We start from the raw sequence: 14,353 nt of genomic DNA on the forward strand, positions 1-14,353 counted from the left end.
AACATTGACTATTTAAATAAGGTCTAGAAACCCATAAGCAATCAATGCAAATGGAATGGTATATGTGATATATGCTCTGAACAATTGGCCCAATAAGCATCCAAGCAGCTACATTTTGTGCTAATTTAAATTTCATAAATTACAATGCAATCTGAATGTGTAACCGAGGAAGTGTGTGATTGAGGCAAGGTCCACTTTCTCTGGAAAAAGTTTCTATCTAGTGAACCAGTCTAAGTTGGTAAAAGGCACTCCAAGCCAACAGTGCCACATAATGTATTCACAAATTCACCTTGAGAGTCGAATGGAATCCATTCTGGAAGTCCGTTCGACTTCCAAAACGTTTGGAAACCAAAGCGCAGCTTCTGATTGGCTGCAGGAACCTCCTGCAGCCAATTGGAAGCCGTGTAACCCCCATTGGATGTTCGGGTTCCAAAGAACGTTCGCAAACTGGAACACTCACTTCCGGGTTTGCAGCATTTGGGACTCAAAACATTCGACTTGCAAGATGTTCGGGATCCAAGGCACAACTTTGCTGTCAAGTCCAGAAGAACCCCCAAAGCTGCAAACTGGGTCTTTGGATAAGTACAAACCAATATAAAACAGGTCAGTAGACTTCCTAATTCCAGTACCTCTGTCATACCTGGATTAAGCATCATATTGTTTGCCTTTATCCACCTCAAAACAACCAAGCAATTGTTTAGCCTTTTCACAACCTCCCTGCGACTTTTAGATGCAAAAGAGGAGATAGAGTTGGGAATTATTAGCATACTGAAAAAAACATATCAGTCAAAACCTTTGGATGACTTCTCCAAGCTGTTTCATGTAGATGTTGACAGCACAGAACCCCGAGGAAACCCACCACATGGTGGAACAGAAATTCCCCAGCACCACCTTCTAGGTCACTCCCTCCCGAATGGACAGGAACTTCCGCTAACACCATGCCTCCAAGTGCCATCCCAGCAACATGGCTCAGAAGGAAACAATGGTTAACTGATACTGAAAGGTTAGGAAAAACTATCAAGTTTCAGCATTACTTGCAAAATTGGTAGAAAACATTGAAAATGTATACAAAATGTCTTTTCTTTGCCATCAGGTTAGAATTTTGAGCAGAACATGATCCTTGGGTTATGATGCAAAATCTTCCATAATATTCTTCTCACAAACATGCTTATAATTTTCCTATCTTTTGTTGCATAAGGCACTGACGTAATCTAACTGTGAAGTTACCAGAACACAAACTACTGAGGTCAAGTTATCAGTGTCCAGATTGCAATGTCCTTTGGTCCCCAGCCAAAACTGGAAAGTAAGAAAACCATAAGAGCCTGCTGGATCAGGCCAATAGCCCATTTAGTCCAGATGCCGGTGGGGAAGCCATAAGCAGATTTTGAACACAAGAGTCCTCTCCCCTCTAATGGTTTTCAGCAACTGGTATTCAGAAGCATCGCTGTCTCCAACAGATCATAGCCATCATGCCTAGTAGCCATTGATAGCCCTCTCCGTCATGAATTTGTATAATCTTCTTTTAAAGCCAACTCTTGAGCTCAGCTAGAGGAGGTGGTGTTGGTCAGTAGGAAAAATAAACAGAAGAGGAAGGGCAATGCAAATTGAAACTTGGCTCCTTTTTGAGAGGATCTGTGGTATTACTGTGCCTAGCCTCTCCAAGGGATGCTCCAGAGCAGCCAGCCAACAGCAGCTCCTAACTCCCTCCAACCACTACCTGCTCCTTGTCTACAGCTCAAGCCCCAGCCCATTGACTCTGATTGGTCAGGGGTTGTTCCCCAGGCTTGAAGCACTTCCTCTGATGGAATTTGCATCTATTGACAAAGTGAATGAACACCTTCCCTACCTTAGGATTCCAATAGCAAAGCAGCAGAAGGAAATAAATTTAGGTAGGGAGCCGACTCTATCTCAAGACACACTGGGTAAGGGGAGCAAAAGCATCATTTTATTTGTCTCTTGCAGAAGGACCACATGGTATTTCAAGCAAGGCAAACAAACTAAGCTTCCATCCATTCAATGGTTGTTTGCTTACACCTTACTGTGGGACAATCTAAAATACAGGTCCCACTGAAATCATGTTCCAAGTCAGGTTGCAAAGGTCATTTTCACATGAGTGTGCGAGTGTTCCTCCTTCTCTCCTTAGTCAATGTATTCTAAGCTACTTCAAAACAATATATCATTTGTTCTAGGTCACTGGTCTTCACTAGTTAGTCACAGCCCGATCCAAGCTGAGTTTCAGCAGGAACATTACCACCATGAAAATATATGGTAAAATATTAAGAAATGGGTCCCCAATACATGCTTGGGTTAAAAGGGGGTCTGAGTCTGGAAAGATTGAAGATACCTGCTCTAGGTGTAAGGATCCAGAGAAAATACAAGAACCTTGACCTGGCCCAGGACTAGATGGGCAGCCAGTGAAGCATCCCACATTTTCAGTCAGATGCCCACTTCAGCATCTGGCTACTGCATTCTGTACCAGCTGGAGTTTCTCACCAGACCCAAGAGCAGTCCCACATAGAGCACATCACAGTAGTCCTGTCTCAAGGGTACCAAGTACCGTGGTCAGGTTATTCCTGTCCACAAATGGCTATTCCTGGCGAACGAGACAAAGCTGATAAAAGGCACTCCTACCCACACAGCACCCTTGGGCCAATAGTGACAAAGATGCATCCAGGAGTAGCCCCAAAGCTAGGGAGTTGTTCCTTCAGAGAGAGAGTGCAACTCTACCCAGAATAGGTAGATTGCCAACTTCCTGAACATGGGAACCAGCCACCCAAAGAACCTCTGTCTTCCCAAGATTCAAGGTGTGATGGCCTGGGACTCGGGGTCAGACTCGGAGCCAGAGGAGTCTCAGTCCGCACCAGATCCTTTGCCTCAGGCGGCAGTTGAACTTAGTCTGGGGCCTGATTCTGAAGAGCCCCAGTCTGCACAGGTTCCCCTGCAATTAGCACCAGCTGGGCCAAGTCAGGGGCCTGAGCCTGCCCTGGCTCTAGATGTGGGGATTACCTCATTGCCTTCAGCTGTGCAATCACTTACAGCTGCTCTACTACCAGTTGGGTCAGGAGAGGCTGAGGCGGCCTCTGGGTCTAGTAACCCACCAACATATCCCGAGCTGCAGAGACTGAGGACTGAGAGAAGGAGAGACCTGAGTACTCACAGGAGGAGTGCTAGCCTTAGGGCGAGACAGGGACATGAGTCACCGGGGGATCAGGACCAGCCGTTACCCCGACAGAGATAAAAGGCTGCTGGACCCCGCCCCAGGTTGCGGGAGCTACATTGCTGTTTGTCAGAACCTGCCTGTGATCCTGTGCCTGACCTTGCCTGGTTTCCTGCCTCGGCCCTGTTGGACTGACTCATTGTGGAACCCTGGGATTCAGGACCGGACCTGGACCGTGTTACTCAGGTTAGCACTGGGTCCAGCACACAAGCGCAGTTATTGACCCTTTTCCAGTCCATCACTGCATTCAGACACTAATCCAGAGGCTTTTATAGCATCTCCTGTTTCAGAAGTTATTGAGAGGTGTTATTGGAAATGAAGGGCAAATGGGCCTCATCGATGTGGGAAGGTAGCCCATCTCAGAGGATGAAAACTCTGGTCTAAACCTCTGCTGCCTTGCGACTATCCTCATTCATGAGAAAGGCTTTGGGAGTAAACCCCAAGAAAAAAATCAGTACTCACTGCCTTGCAGAGAAGAAAAGGCTAAATAAGGAGTAAACCCTACACAAATCCAGAGAGGAGCTCCTAAGATGGCTGAATGGCATCTTGCTTGCCTCCTTCCTGCAACTCCTGCAGCCAAGCAGGTGCCAAATATCTTGCTCTGTTTTCCTTTGGACCACACCAGCAAGGCAGCCCAAGACCTTCTCACACACACATCCTTGAGTCCCAGAGAGGCCACAAAAACAACATAGGAGGCAGCAGTTACTAGTCTCTGCATCTACAACAGACACTGTGATTCTCCAGCAGTTTGCCTTCACCCCCTGAGGCGCACTCTATTGTCTCTCAAGACAGACAGATGTTAACAACAAACCGCAGTGGTCTGCCTCTATGATAGGAGTAACCAGCCATCGGACCACATAGAAGAACTACATCAGAAGGTTCCCTGTGAATGCAATGGAGGCAGTCAAGTAGGATCTCTTTGCTGCCCTCACTGCAAAGTGGCAGGCCTGATTATGAACCAGAACACATATTTGGTTGGCTTCTGAGTGAGATTTATGCCACTGACACTCCAACCCTTCAATTCATCAGCTGCAGCTCCTCAGTATACCAAGGAGCAAAACAGATGCCACAGCACTAGAACATGCACCAAGAAGAGATTGCATGAGCCATATGAGTCTCACCACTCCATAGTGAAGTCAGATCCTCAGCAGGGTCACCTGCTCTATCCACTGGAAAATCCCCCAGAGTAGCCAGAAACATACAATGCCTAGTTCTTCACCACCTCCATTTAAATTTTCATTAGTTTTATAGTCTTCATCCCAAGTGTCATGAACTGGCAGGACAATAGGGAGGAGGAAAAGGATCCTGGTGAGGACACACAGGGGCAAGCAGGGGGTGAGGAAGGAAGTAGTCACAGGAGGATGGGGCTCAGTGTGCACCAGAGCAGCAGGACCCATCACCAGAGACAGAGGCGCCCCTGTCCCCATGAACACAGTGGGCTCTGAGGCATAGATAGCAGCAGGAGTGGCACTCTAGGAGGCTGAGTCAGGCAAGGGCCCACAGCCCAGCTTCCTAGCTGTCTGTCTGTGGCTTGCTAGCTCTGGAAGGTGTGTGATTCCTCAGCTTGGAGCAGGTGAGGGTCACATGCCTCATCAATCCCAGGTGCTGCAATCAGCATGCAAAGGACAAAAGGGAAGCGGAACCAAGGTGCTGCCCATGTTGATGGACCTTGGCTTGGGTGCACCTAGACCTCTATGGGGCTGTGCTTTAGGTTTGACTCTGGACTGTGTCTCCTGACCTTTGGACTCTGATTGCTTGGATTGACCCCGACTTTAAACTTTGGAGCTGACATACTGACTTGCCACCAGGTAGGCCAGGGGTTCAGCACACCAAGGGGGAGATTTGCCTCCTGCGCTCCTCTCAGCTTTACCCCCTCAGTTCCCCAGTGCCTAACAAATACAACCCCTCATCCTGAAACCATTATCTTATCCACTCATTGAGACTACAAAGCTATGCCTGTCTTCCTGGCTTGCATGGGGAAACTGCAGCACTTCTGCTTGGCCCCAGAATGAAAGTAAGTGTCAGTACTAAGCATGCTTCCAGGGGAAGGGCATTCACAAACAAAACTGATATCTTCTTAAGTTTCATAATGAGGATACAGGCATATTGGCCAACTCATTGAAAGTGAATGGGCTAGTGGAAGAGGCTGGATGGTTTTGTACCGCCTCTGCACCCAACACAGAAATGCAGAGTTCTTTCCAGCCAGCCCCCAATAAGCTGTTTCTTTGTGGGGGAAGGTTGGTTACTTTTGGAGCTTTATTTCGGAGTTGAGCTCTAAACATAATCAACATCTCTACCAGATACATAGAAATGATGTCTTTAACTCAATTTAAGTACAAATCCAATCATTTTTCAAACATGGATATTTACCATGTATCTTACCAAACATAGGCATTTCATCTTCACCTGGCAAAAATAAACTGCTCTAGTCTACTCATTAACTATCAAATCTTGCTTCAACTTATTAGTCATGGGCAGTTTGTTTTCATTTGCTACTGGCTAGAGAAGATTACACTAGGTCAAGGCAGAATGAGGCTGAAAGGGAACAATACCAGAAAGTGAAAGAAAAGGCAAAAAAAATTCATTGTGTGAGTTCCTATATTCCCATAGCTGCAATCCTATACCCACTTGTCTAGGAATAAAACCCAATGAGCTCAACTGACTTTCTTCTAAGTTGCCATTTAAGATTGTACTGCTAACCTCAGAAATTTTTATGGAAGCCTCAATATGGCAATATTTCAAAGATATCCCAGTTTTGCAAACAGCCCATGCTACTCTTGAAACCTCCAACAGTGATTTTAATGGAAATTGCTTTGTGAACCCAGATGCACCCTCGCAGCCCATCAAGTTGATGGGCACTGGCAGTTCACCTTGCTCCAGCAGCAAAGGAATAATCAAGAGCTCATTTTTCACTTCTGATTGTTCCTCTGAAGTCCTCTCAATACCTATCCTACAGACCTGACATTACATATGTTGTCAGATTTGGAGTGGGTGGTCAAAGCAGCCTCAGAGACCAAACTTGACCCTCGGTGGACCACATCTGGCCCACAGGCTGGAGGTTCCCGACCCTTGCTCTATAGGTGGAAATGATTCAAAATGTATACAGGATTCAAATGCAACAAAGAAACACAAGCTTTAACTGCCAGAATGAAACAACAGTGAAAATAATATTGTATTTAGTTGTTAACACTATTTAGTAGTCTGGTTTGCACCATTAGTTAGGAAACATATAAGCAGTGTTAATGGGAAACTTGATTTAAAACTACCATGTAAATCACCCCTTTTCTTGCTTTTTAAATCATGAGTTATAGGCTGCAAAGAGAACAAGAAAAAGTGGAGACAGAGATGGTGTTGTAGAAATGTTTGGGACAGGGAAACAAAAGATTCAGGCAACAAATGGATCAGAAAGGAGACCCATTATGGTACGAGGAAAAGGAGGTTCACATCCTATGGAGTTCAGAAAGTGAAAATGGGGGTTAAGAGAATGGGTTAAAAACCAATTAAATAGCAACAAAAATGCTTTTTCACCATAAAAACTGTAATATGACCCTAGTGATTTGAGTTGTGGAGCCCTGGTTTTAAAAGATAAACATCAAGAAAAAAATAATCTATTCTTTCTTTGACATAGGATTATGATTGGCCTATAAAACTGAAGCTTAGGATAAAGGAGTTGAGAATCTTTGGGAAAACAATATCATTCACTAAAAAACTTCAGGAAAGAAGCTTGTGGAAGGGAAATTGATGTGGAATTACAGGAATAAGGAAGACTTCCAGTGTAATATATGGACAGAGTTCCAATAATAAAAGTATGAGGAACTTCAGTTGAAGTTGTAATCCTGCATACTCAGAGTGGGCGAGGAGGAAGAGAGGCTGCCTCTAGGGGCAGGTACAGGATCGCCCTGCGTGGGAAGAAAGAGGGAGTGGAGCAGTGAACAGTAAGTCGTCGTCTTCTTCTTCTTCTTCTTCTTCTTCTTCTTCTTCTTCTTACTTATTATTATTATTATTATTACTTATTATTATTATTATTATGCAGCTTTGTGCATCCTCGTCTAATCTTGCTCCTTTCTAAAATTTATTTATCAATGTGTTTATTTATTTCTGTAAATCTACGAAAGAATAAAAGAAAAGAAAAATGGGGATTAAGGAGTTTTCTCCAGATAGCAGAGAGGGTGTACACTGTCCCACTGGTGTAGTGGGGGTGGCTCTTGCCCTTCATCTGATAGGAATGTTCTGCTGCCCCCCCCACAAAAATGGGGGGTTGAGGAGGGTCAGTTTTGGGGGGTGATGAATGTTCATATTTTCACCTGCAGAAAGTTGGATGATATTAAATCCATGCTACTCATATGGAGGAATTTACAACTTAAAAAATTCCTAAGGGTCACTTTTACTACCAAAAGCTTACTCTACAGTCAGTGGGAAATAGTAGGCTGGTATCTCGCCACATTTATGCTGTACACTGTTGAGCTAGCAATAATGTCCTTGCTAAATATAAGTCAATGGAGGGAAGACTGAAGATACTGGCTATGTGTATCATTAAGTAGGAGGGAGGAAGAGGAGGGAGAAATTGTTAAATAACTGAAAGCATGTAAAGAACAGCTGTTTTATCTATTAAGAAAATGATATAAGTTGCAACAGAATTCTAAAATTGTAAATCCTTAATTTTGAAAGGTGAGGTCTTTGCATATTTACTTAGAAGTAAGACTTGCTGTGTTTAGGCATTGGCGTAAAAAGTATTAATTTGCCTTACTCCCAGGTAACTGCAAATAGGATTATAGTTCTATTCTTTAGAAATAAAATGCACAACATATGTGAAGGGCAGCTAGGAGTTCTTTAGATGTTCTCAATTCCGCGACTATTCTGTAGACACTATACCTTGTTTATTCACTGCAACATGATTAATTAATGTGAAGCTGTAGTCTACTGGAAAGAGGCAGAAGAACAAAGCAGATTTCAACATTTGAAATTTAACCTTCACTTTGAATTTCCTCACTTCCATTTTTTCCGCTTCAAGCTATGCTTGCAATGTCCATTTCTGGTATCTCAACAATAAATACAGAATAAGATTAGTGGGGTTTTTTTAAAGGTAAGTATTACAATAGGAGAAATAAGCTGAGGTTCCTAGCACTTCAATAACATTGATAGTTATATATTGAGATGGTCAGACTCTGAAATCCAAGTAAGATCTCTTAAGAGTGTGGCCAAATACTATGTTCAATATAATTATTCCACCAGGTTAAGAATGAAAATCTAATTCAAGAAGTGGTTTCAGTGTTAAGATTTTGTTGCGTATAAGTAGATTTGATATTAAATCAAGGATACCAATTTCCAAAAGAAAAACACAGAAATTGAACGGGTGATAGCAAAGGTAATACAGTATGTTAACATGAATGAATTTAACATCAATACTAGTAAAGTTTTAATAGCAGCAATTTTTAAAGCAGCAAGATTTGAGAGGCTCAATGACTAAGTCATAGACCTTTTACCTATAATGGGTTCCATTATAGCCCTAAACTCAAATGGAGGTTAAGGTAGACAGGGGGAAATTAGTAGTATTTCAAACACGGCTGGAAAATAGTTTCTCTCTTTATATGACCAAGGTAATGTCATTAAGTGACGTAACAAGTGCAACTAAAGAAGTATCTCTTCTGAAGCTTATTAAAAGATGGGTGCTATTTTATATTTATTTTTTAAAGGACGCTTTGCAAGTAGAACCATTATTTTCAAAGGAAGGAGTAAGGCAGATAAGCATAAATTGATTGAACATTTTGATAAAGCTTAGGTACTTCTTAGGTTAAGCATTGTTCATATATAACTGATATCACCATGCTCAAATTTGAGTGTTCACCCGGACTAATATAAGCTGAAGTCCTGTGCTAAGTCACACGTGTATTATTAACGCTTATACCTTGCTGCTCAGCAGCATCTTGAGTGGGGGTTATTTTCTGGGGACTATGTGTATATGCAGGAACATGTATAGTCCAACCATTTCCTTGAACCACCCCTGGGCGAGCAATATTACCTTCCAGAGCTAGCACACCAAACAGGTCTTGCTCTCTCCCCTCCTCCCCGCTAGGCAGAGTGGTTTAAGCTCTCTGTCTTGCTTACAAGGCCCTGGGAGGCTCTTGCGCGATATCATGAGGCCACATCCAAGTTCCTGCAAGAACCTCCAAGGGTCCGTGCAAGAGTCTCTGAGAGCCCGGTAAACAAGATGGAGAGCTTAGGAGCTTATTCTGCGCTGGGGAAACCCTGCACAATAAGAGCATTTTACTTCTCCACCTTCTGTGCATTTAATTTGTTCGATTTCAACTGGCTGGCCTTCAACCATGTAAAGCTGAAATCACACTGTAGTTGCTAGTCTGGGCAGCTTCAGAACCATACTTGCTTACCTTCAGCATTAGAACTGCATCGTGTACTTTCACAGCATTCCCTGTTACCTCGGCTTAAATCGGTTGCATATGTAATTACAAGCAAGACTGCAGCCCAAGCACTTTACTTGAAAGGCAAGGTTTATCTATTTAGAACACAGTAAAAACTGGAAACAACTTCTAGATAAGTTTTTGTTTTTAAGATGCATGCAAAGAAGTTTCAGGCTAAATCATTACTATAACACTGGTCAACAACAAATTTGTTGTCTGCGTTTTTTCAGTTGATTTAGGACGAATCTGATGCGCTGAATCCAAAATTTACATTGGTTTTGCTCAATCAGGTCAAGTTTTTGAGCTATGGCCACATGTCGTTTTTTTACATTTTTGTTCACATGTACGCTTGTGTGGAGCATTTTAGAAGAAGTTGGTGGGGGTAAAATGCCATGTCGAATAATTGTTTTGATTGGAAATGATTATTTTAATGACAAGAAGTATTCAGGTCCGATAGTTCTGGGTGATTATGTCGAAAAGGGATCAGTTTGAAGTCATAAAACCTCAAAATCTGCCATAAATTGGTGTGGCAAAGCATAAAGTTATTTTGGTATTAAACTTGGTGACCAGGATAAAGCTTGGGCGCCACACATGGTGTGCAAGGCATGCATCGAGATTCTACGTGGGTGGACCAATGGCAAGAGGAGTCTGAACTTTGGAATTCCCATAGTTTGGAGGGAGCTGACAAATCATGTCACTGACTGCTACTTCTGCGCTGCTGATGTGACTGGGATCAACAGAAAGAACCGGAGCAGCCTCAAGTATCGTGATCTTCAATCAGCATGTCGTCCTATAGCTCATTGTGATGAAATTCCAGTGCCTATCTTCGGAGATCTTCCTGACATTAGTGACGAAGATGCCTCCAGTGTTGAAGGACATGAAGAAGAAGTGGTTCTTGAAGATGATGCTCCACATCCATTTTCCCAAAAGGAGTTGAATGATCTAGTTCACGACCTCAGCTTATCAAAGGACTCTGCCGAACTCTTGGCATCCAGATTGAAGGAAAAAAAACCTCCTCTCTGACAGTGCTCGCATCAGCTTCTTCCGCAACAGGCATCAAGAGTACCTCCGTTTTTTCTCAGAAGAGAAGGACTTGGTGTACTGTGCAGATATTGCGCAGCTTCTGCTCAAGCTTGGAGTGCCACAGTACGAACCCAAAGATTGGAGACTGTCCATTGACAGCAGCAAGCGATCACTGAAATGTGTTCTGCTACACAATGGCAACCAGTTTGCCTCTATACCCCTGGCTCACTCGAGTACACTGAAGGAGAACTATGAAGCGGTGAAATATGTGCTGGAGAAAATTGGTTATGATCAGCATAAGTGGTTTATTTGTGTTGACCTGAAGATGGTGAACTTTTTGTTGGGACAACAGTCTGGCTTCACCAAGTACCCATGTTTTCTGTGCATGTGGGATAGTAGGGACCGTGTTCAGCATTACACGAAGAAGGACTGGCCTGTGCGGGAGGAATTGGCCTGTGCGGGAGGAATTGGTGCCTTGCAGAAAAAGGAACATCATCAACGACCCTCTGGTGGACAGAGACAGAATACTCTTCCCACGGCTGCACATCAAGCTCGGCTTAATCAAGCAGTTCACCAAGGCTCTGGACAAGGATGGTGACTGCTTCACTTACTTGTGCCAGGCTTTTCCAGGATTGACCATGGAGAAGTTGAAAGCTGGCATCTTTGACAGTCCTCAGATCCGTCAGCTCATCAGAGATCCAGAGTTCGGAAAGTCAATGAACGAAGTGGAACTGGAAGCGTGGAAGGCATTTGTTCTGGTAGTGAAGAACTTTCTTGGCAACAATAAGGCCAGAAACTACGCAGAACTTGTCAACAACATGCTGACTGCTTTCAGAAACCTGGGCTGCAAGATGAGTGTCAAGATGCACTACCTATTTTCACATATGGACCGGTTTCCTGAGAACCTGGGTTCAATGAGTGACGAGCAGGGGGAGAGATTCCATCAGGACATGAAAGATGGAGACCAGGTAACAGGGTCGCTGGGACGCTGTAATGATGGCTGACTACTGTTGGACTCTGAAGAGAGACCTCCCTGCCACTGAGCATTCCAGGAGTTCCAAGAAACGGAAGTTCAAGCCCTGAAGTTTGAAAAATGGTGAAGCAACATGCAATTTACGTGTACTTACATTTATCAATGCCCACCATTCAGTTTACAGTAATCGATGTTTCTATCAGGTAATCAATATATGTTGTTGGAAAAACATTTTTTTCCTCTTAAAAACATATTTAGGATGATATGTGTTGACAAAAATCAGATGATAATGCCACAAAAATGTAATCGATTTTGTCACAAGATCTGATTTTTTTCAAATCAACATAGCACAAAAACCTGACCTGATGGAGAGAAACAGATGCCATTTCCTGATTCAGCAGTGCAAAAATACCCTAAATCAATTGTAGAAATCTAGACAACATTCAAAAAGTAAAAAATTGTTGCCCAGTGTAATCTATATATCAAGACACAGGTGTTGGCATGTTTTAATCTCTATTACTGTTAATTTTAGTGATTTTAAATGCTTTATTTATTTGCCCAGTTTATTTGTTCAGCTACTAGAAATATCCCTGCTTTATCAAGTTAAAGTAGTTTCAAAGATGTGAGAGGCTACCTCTTTCCCTAGGGTTCAAAATTAGCAAGGCGCCAGGCACATTTTATGCCTGAAGATTTTCCATTTGCGAGCACCTCAAAAAATCTGGGTGCCATTTTTTGGGTTGGCGGACACTCATGGATTGCTGAAATGTATGGGCTTTGAAGCCTCGAAGTATATGCTAAGGATAGACAATATTTTAAGAAGTTTAAAAATAAAGAGTACAGTGATACCTCAGGTTACAGACGCTTCCACTAACCCAGAAATAGTACCTCAGGTTAAGAACTTTGCTTCAGGATGAGAACAGAAATCATGTGGCAGCAACGCGGCGGCAACGGGAGGCCCCATTAGCTAAAGTGGTAGCTCAGGTTAAGAACAGTTTCGTGTTAAGAACGGACCTCCAGAACGAATTAAGTTTTTAACCCAAGGTACCAATCTAAAAGTGTTTTGAAAACTGAAGTATAATACCGATTTTTATTGTAAACACCAAATTAAATATGTATTACCAATTTCTGCTAAAAATATTGTTAACAATGTGTCACTTATGTGAATTGTGTATTAGTTCATGCTTATCAAAATAATAAATAAAAAGTGCTGCTGATCCCCCCAAATGGAGACTAGACATTCTGTTTTGGTGCCCACAACCTACCGTATTTTTCGCTTTATAGGACGCACCTTTCCCCCTCCAAAAATTGAGGGGAAATGTGTGTGCGTCCTATGGAGCGAATGCAGGCTCCTTGGCTTCAGCGATAGCAACGCTAAGCCTCCGAAGCGCAGAGGGAGCGCTCCCTCCGCGCTCTGGAGGCTTCACGTTGCTTTCGCTGAAGCCTGGAGAGCGAGAGGCGTTCATGCGCACCGACCCCTCTTGCTCTCCAGGCTTCAGGGATAGCCGCGCACAACCCCTCCGGCAGGGAGAGGCTGCACGTGGCTATGGCTTCCTTAGCGCAGCGCAGCCTCTCCCGGCAGGGAGAGATTGCGTGGGGCTAAAAAGGAAGCCAAAACAGCGAGCGGGATCCATCCCGCTCACTGCCTTGGCTTGTGCCATAGCCCTGCGCAACCCCTCCGGAAGGGAGAGGTCGCGCAGCCTGTACACTGCTCTTTGGGGCTGGGGGGGAGATTTTTTTTCTTGATTCCCCCCCCCCTAAAAACTAGGTGCGCCCTATGGTCCAGTGCGCCCTATGGAGCGAAAAATACGGTACGTCCCAGGAGCCATTTGGCTCCTAGCTTTTCTATCCCAGTTTCTAACACTGCTACAGACCCTCTTGAGTGTTAAGATTGGGCAAAGGGGTCTGAGGTAGTTTCAATGCTCTCAATTCAAAGAAAGGTGGTCCTGGAGGTGGCATTCTGTGCAGCAACCCCTAAGACATGGAATTCCCTCCCTCTGACACTTTTGGACTGTCGTTTTCATGGTATGCTGAAGACACACTTCTCTATCATGGCCTTTGGCACATGAGAGGCTTTTATAGGACCTGCCCGCTTCTCTTTACTGATTTGTTTTGACTGATTTTAATACTGTATTTCTAAATTGCTGTAACCCGCCCTGGAACCTCATGGTGCAGGGTAAGAAATCTAATTAATAATTATAACATCTTGAAAATATTTTAGTCAATTTATCATAAAGCAATACATTATTTAATAGATTAAAAATTCATAATAGGATATGGAATTTTAGCAAAAACTGCTGGCTCTCTCAAGTCCATATTTCTGCTTTTTATTACACTATATAGGTATGGTTTCAAGGCAACTTGAGAGATTCTAAATAGACTAGTTCTATAGATGAGCCCTAGGATTATTATTAGAGAACAGTTTTAAAGCAACAGCATTTTAAACACCCCAAAAGATTCCTAATGGCTTTCAGCAGCTTCAACTGGAACCTCGTATTTTAAAAGCCAGGAAACAAACTTCCTCTAGCACAAGGAGCCTAGTAGTACTTCTAATATTAATTATACTTATACATGTAAACTGCTAGGACCATGTAATACAGACTTATTCTGAAATCTAATATGGAAGGCATCTTTGAAAATCTGGAGTAGATGATAAGAATGAAGATCAAAGCCAGAGTCAAATACCACTACAACAAATGAGAGCAATTAGTGGATTTGCATCAAAGA

The 14,353-nt window shown here is 43.2% G+C and overlaps 1 protein-coding gene across 7 annotated transcripts in view; it reads right to left on the reverse strand.

Annotated features, from left to right (window-relative positions):
- The window catches only part of CHD7 (chromodomain helicase DNA binding protein 7), a 145,389-nt gene that overhangs the window by 79,711 nt on the left and 51,325 nt on the right, over nt 1-14,353 (reverse strand). The gene's annotated exons all lie outside the window — the stretch shown is intronic.

Source organism: Podarcis erhardii (genome assembly GCF_964252035.2).
Source record: "Podarcis erhardii genome assembly, chromosome: 8".
NCBI classification, from domain to species: domain Eukaryota; kingdom Metazoa; phylum Chordata; class Lepidosauria; order Squamata; family Lacertidae; genus Podarcis; species Podarcis erhardii.